The sequence below is a fragment of the Canis aureus genome, chromosome 35 (assembly GCF_053574225.1).
Source record: "Canis aureus isolate CA01 chromosome 35, VMU_Caureus_v.1.0, whole genome shotgun sequence".
Lineage (NCBI taxonomy): Eukaryota > Metazoa > Chordata > Mammalia > Carnivora > Canidae > Canis > Canis aureus.
This window is the reverse complement of record NC_135645.1, coordinates 30742618-30748617: the sequence shown is the minus strand read 5'-3', so window position 1 is coordinate 30748617 and position 6000 is coordinate 30742618. Positions and strand designations below refer to the sequence as shown.

The window sequence follows — 6000 nt, the reverse complement described above, 5'->3', positions numbered from 1 at the left end:
TCAGGGATTTTTTTGCCCTAGTGAGGCCAAAGCTAAAGTTAGAAGGAAGTGTTCCCTACCTCGAACAGGGGAATTTCAACGGAAAAAAGTCTTTAAGTTGAAGGCTAAATATTTTCATTGAATTAAACAAATATTTGTTATGTCCACACATAATAAATGAAACAAGCCAGATTCCTATTGACCCTCCTAGATCCAGTTTATTTTAATCCATTTCCAGTGAGACTAAGGATGAATTCCACAGATTAAAAAAAAAAAAAATGAGTTCTTGGAGTTTAGAAACGGTGGTATTAGTGTTGCAGGTGCTTACCCTGAGCCAGTGACATGGGCAGATTTATATTAATTCCAAAATTGGCTGGAAAACTTCAGTCAAGCGCGGGAAGGGGAGTGATATGTGAGTCACAACCACAAAATGCTTTATCTCATGTGAAACTGGTGTAAGTGAGAACTTTAAATGGTATTGACAGGAGTGTGAATTTTCTTTTTTGAGAGTTCCACCTGCCTAAAAGTGGAAGCTTCCCCTGCTGCTGCCCATTCTGTCCTCATTTGAGGGATAAACAAAAGCCTTCTCTCCAAAAGTCTGTCAATCCTGCACTTTTATGAGGCACTGAATTCATTTAAAGGAAAAAAAAAGTGTTAACTGAATACATTGTCAAACTAAAAACGACTTTAATTTTTTAAAGGGAGACTTGGCATACCAAATACTCTGAATAATTATCTCGGCCATGCGTGGTTAGTTTGGTGTTACTACTATGATGGCGAAAAATCCAGTACCATACACACTATTTTAATCAGTAGATACTGTTAGAATCCAAGGTATAACCAAGCAAGAAATGGCTACAAGATATGCACATAAATGCCAGGGGACCCTTCACTAAATAAATGTCATCAGAATAATTACTAATAAAATCCAAGGCTGTTTGCTTTTATTTTCTAGCATTGAGCATACATTGTGTAAAAGAAGGAGTCTGATGCTTTTAAACCAATTAGTTATATTATTATTTCTCTACAGATTCATATTAATTTATTCTCAGGAGAAACTGAAGTATCAACTTGGAATCTTTATGATTTTTAATTTTTCCTTATCTTTTTATTTTGACCCCAGTAAATTATTTTTAAAAGTTCTTTACTATGATTTTTAAGGTGGAAGAAGAAAACAAAGTTTCTGCGCTCTCCTCCTGCTGAGCGGTGACTGCAGGCCGTCGGCTGATGTTCCTGCGCTGGAAGCGTCCACACGGCCTCCACCAGGCCTCGAGTTCCCGTCCCCGTGTCAGGCGGGGCCCTTCTCCGAGCGCTCCCTCCCAGGGCCGCGGGGTCTGCCGGCTTCGTGGACTCACCCGGACCAGAGGCGGGACGCGGTCTTCACACCGCGGCCCAGGGCGCAGGAGCCACGGCCGCAGAGCGTCCTGCAGGCCGGCTGCCTGCGCGTCCTCTCCCGGCGGCGGACCCTGACTTCCTGGAGCCTCCCCGACAGGCCGCCAGCAAGGCACCTTGGTGCCCGGCCCACCATCTGCTGTGGCGACACCTGCTGGAGCGAAGCCCGGGTCCCTGAGGGAAGGAGACTCAGGCTTCCGAGGTCATTGACGTCTCCCCACCCAAGGGGGACAGTCTGTTTACCTTGTGATGAATCCCCTCAATTTAAGATGAGTTTCATTCCTCAGAAGCCATGACGAGAAAGATCATTTGGATGATGAATTCCTGGGGACCCGAAAGCCCATCCTTCTGCAAACAGAGCAGTTTGCAAAACATCCACAAGTTACAGAAGTGCCGTTTACCAGTTAATACATGTTACTGCCTTGTGCATGGGTTTCAGATAACTGTGAAAATTAGTAGACATTAAAATTCTGAGTACATATGCCACATAAAAGTTCCTCTCTTAAAAATAAAAACAAATCTGTTTTAATATGATGAGCCCGAAAATAAACCCTGAGTGCTTTTGTTTCTACCAACACTTAATGTTGATCATCCTTAAAGCAAATACCCTATTCAGGAAAAGGATATTAACCAACAATTTGTCCTTTTAAACTTACTTGAATCAGAGAAAAAGAATTATACTGAATGAGACAACCTATTTTTTTCTGAGGTCAGAAAAACTGGGTTATGTTATGCAGTTTAGTCTGTAAAACAACCCACCCACTCAGAGGTGACAACCTGCTTCTTTGCCCCTGTGGGCTCCCAGGCCTAGTTACCTTGGAGGTGACCGGCCGTCCTACAGCCCAGGAGTCTCAGATTCATCCCGAGAACTCAAGGCCCTGTTCCTTGGTCTGAAGCTTTTGAAAGGAAGGGAAAAAAAGAAAAAAATCAAGAGCAAAAGCTTTTTGGGATCTATATCTTTCCAGTTTTTTTTAGATCTGATCCTACTGGTACACTTTGCCGCTTAAATTTAGGCAGTTCAGCTCTACACAAATGATGTTGCCTTGTCTCTCACCATGGCTTAAAAAATAATCTCCAACTTCTTTTTTCTGCCACATGGATAGGAATCCAGGCCAATTAAACCAGAGATACCTATCGTAAGTGCTATTTGTTCCCTGCGGAGAGAAACAGCGATCCACTTCCCCTAGGTCTAGCTGGGGTAGACATCAGGCGTCTTAAGCTGAGATATGGAACAAAACAGGGATATTTTCGTGGCCTTCTGAAGATTAGCGTTTCTCCAATTTAGTTTCTTGTAAATACCAATGGTCAGTTGTCTCCGACAGAGTCCGACTGGGGTCTAGGCGATGTCTCAATGTTTCACAGGTGTCTCTGCTGCTTCTGAGAACCTCCACAATATGCTAAATGTCCCCAAAATATACAAATAATTCAACCAATCCGCCAACATCATGCCTGGCCTGGCGCTAGGGTACCGAGTCAGGCCAGCTGGCGACTCGTCTCTCCTCCGGTGGAGGGATCGTGGCGCTGTAGCATCAGCCTCACGTCCCCATCAAAGCTCACGAGTGTGTGTCTCCTCTGCCTCCGACTTTGTCTTTCAGTGTCTCGTGGGTACTTGTTTGGTCCGACCCTTCAAAGCATTTTCCAAGGTTTATTTCCGTGGCGGGGTGGGGGGTGGGGAATCATGGCCCTGCTTCCCAGTCCCTGCGTTGCTGTGACTACAAGGAAAGCCTCCGCTTCCTCAGGCCCCTTGCACGGCCCCTGCCCCGGCCCACGGAGGTGGGGCTGCGTAGGCAGGAGAGCCCTGCTGCGCCGGCGGGGCCCACGCTTCCCAAAGCGGTGAGTGCAAGCGCTGGCCACAGTCTTATGCGGCCCAGCCGGACCGACCCGCCTAACCCCTGATCCCATGCAGCCGGGGTGGACCCAAGGGGGGTATCCTGGGACCCAGGGTGGGGATCCCGGACCCAAGGTGGGGATCCGCCCCCCAGGGTGGGGATCCTGGGACCCAGGGCTCCCCGGGGGCAGCCGACCGCCCTGCAGAAGGAGCCCCGGACGGTGGGGGGAAAGAGCAGGGAACACAGGTGTGCGGAGGAGGGGAAGGGTGAGCACTAGTCCCCTGTGGCAGCTGCAGCAAATTACCTCCTACTTGGTGGCATAACGCGACAGGAACGGATCGCCTCACAATTCTGGAAGCCGGAAATCCAAAACTGAGGTCACCGTGCTGAAGTCCCGCGTTGCCGGGGCCGCGCCCTCTGCTCGGGAGGCCCCACGCCTGGCCGTGGCTTGTCTGGGGCGCCGCACCTCCACGTGGGGCCCCGCGGGGCCTGAACTCCCAACCGCCGGCCCAGGCCTGCGCGGGACAAGCTGGGCCCTGGCCCCGAGCCCCGCCGCCCTGCTCCCCGCCGCCCCGGGGGTCTGGGGGGGCCTCCTCTTCGAAGGGAGCCTGTGATGCAGAGCTGTCGTCTTTTCAAGCCTCTCCCCATCCCTGTGCCGGCCCTCGGGTCCCTGGGGAGGATTTGTGAGCTCCCAGAGGGCCGGACCCGGGGGGCGGGGGGGCAGGGGGGGCAGCGGCCTGCACCCCGCACCCCCGCGCCCAGCAGCTTCCAGGCGCCGCTCGCAGACCCGCGTGCGTCCTCCGAGGCTTCGGCCGACAGCGCCTCAAAAACCAAGCCTCGTGGGAGAAGCTGAGGTTCGCAGAAGAGAAAACGCCTGTCAGAAGTGGCCTCGGGAATTTTAATCCAGGGATATACGCGGACAGGACTCCCACGGGACGTGGGATAAAGGCTGAGCTAATTTTATCTAAGTATCAAAGGGCCTGTTGCCCAACTGAAATCTGGAGGGCAGCGTATTTATTGTGGTTTACATTGGGTTTTAACTATTACATTAGGGTTTTCCTGCTGCTGTGGTTCTGTCCTTTCTTGGCTGTTCACACATTTCTGGAAACCATCTCAGTTTATATTTCCTTTTCTATCATCTTCTTTGCTGTTCCATATGTCCAGAACGGCTTCTTTATATGCTTAAACTGAAGGTTGTGTTGACAAACATTCCTATTAAAAAATTTAAAAAAAAAAGATCTCTGGCCACCCAATGCAATAGGAGTCCCCATCTGTCTGTCCCTTGGTTTATATATTGCACTCAGTAAATCTTTATCTTCAAATCTATAATGAGAGAGATTTTCAATCTCCATCAGGAAACAGAGTGGTCTAGGCGGAAAGGACCTAGGCTCTGCCATGCTGAGCCTGTGCCGTGTCAGTACTATGCGAGCAAGGCCTTAACCTGCCTCTAAGAACCAGGCACATTTCAAAGGCAGGCCTTGGGTTAATGGTAAGATGCATATCAGAGTTTATGAGAAGTTGGAAATACATTAGTAGCCCATCAGCCTAGAGACTCTAGGCCAGGAGAAGAGCCTCTAGGTGCCATTGGGCCTTATCCAAGTGCGTTACACAGGGTTCATTATGGCTCACGTTTCCTTAAATTTCCAGTTTCACAGACATCCAGAAATGCCAAAATTATGAGAGGTAGTTTAGAATGAGGAGCCAGCGCACCATTGCAGGGCACGGTACAGGCTCTATTAGAGCTGCATTACCTCTCAAAGGAAGTTGAACAGATTAAAAAAAAAACCTGAGGATTCTTCTCAGATCAGGGTCATGCACAGAACAGGAGACACTTTCTGTCTGCTTCCAAGTAAGCAGGGGAAAAGGTCTCTACGGCAATCGCTGAGCCAGCTTTACATATTTCCTCCGGATCCTGAGAAGCTAGTGGGTAGCTCTTGACAAGAAAAGTTTAACATCAGGGAATTGACCCTTCCTGACTATACGAGGAGAAAGATTGCAAGGGGTGAGCCGCATAATTAGCTTCTGCTTTCATGGTCAACTTGCTCTACTTTAAACCATAAATATTCCGACACTCTGCTAGACCCACAAATCTATTTATCCTTTCATTCAAAAAATACTTGCTGAATGTCTACTATGTACAAGAGAACATTGCATTCCCTAAGTGAACAGTGTTTAGTAATTTTATCTCACATAGTTACCAGTAAATTCATAGTATTAAAAATATATGCCAAAGAAATATTAAGTGAAACATTTATTGAACGAATCTCTGCACAATACATTGTATGAGATGCAAGCATGACCTTGTGTAATGTTGTCCAGAATAACAGGAGCTCACCATTCAGCGATTAATTATGACATAAAATCATATGTAAGAAAATGTGACAAAAAGCTCCGAGCATCCAGTTACAGTGAGATAGTGCCGCCAACAGAGGCGAGAGCTCTGTCATGGGCTATGAGTGAGGTCTTAGTAACAGCTGTTCAATAGTCTCAGATAAGTCTGTTTGCCTTTTGAATAAGGCAGCACCACACTGAGGCTCTCATATATCAAATTATATGCCAGAAGTAAAGAATCCAGAGATGAATATAATCTAGTTCCTAACTTCACAAAGGCTATAACTCAATGGGAGCAATAGACATTTATGGAAATTATTCCCATGGAGCATGTCTGAGTGTGTGTGTGTGTGTGTGTGTGTGTGTAGGTGTGTGTTTTTGAAATTGAGGTTCATACAAAATGCCCAACTGTTGAGGAAAGTTGGGAGATGTAGAAAGAGAAAATCAATGATGATTTTTACTAAAGCAG

The 6000-nt window shown here is 47.6% G+C and overlaps 1 long non-coding RNA gene across 1 annotated transcript; it reads right to left on the bottom strand.

Annotated features, from left to right (window-relative positions):
- Positions 1–918: 918 nt before the first annotated feature.
- LOC144305580 (uncharacterized) lies at positions 919–3678 on the bottom strand. The gene is made up of 3 exons (XR_013372576.1): positions 3505–3678; positions 1615–2995; positions 919–1522 (listed from the first exon to the last, which is right to left on the bottom strand). It is a non-coding gene; the product is annotated as an uncharacterized LOC144305580 (long non-coding RNA).
- Between the last annotated feature and the right edge of the window lie 2322 nt (positions 3679–6000).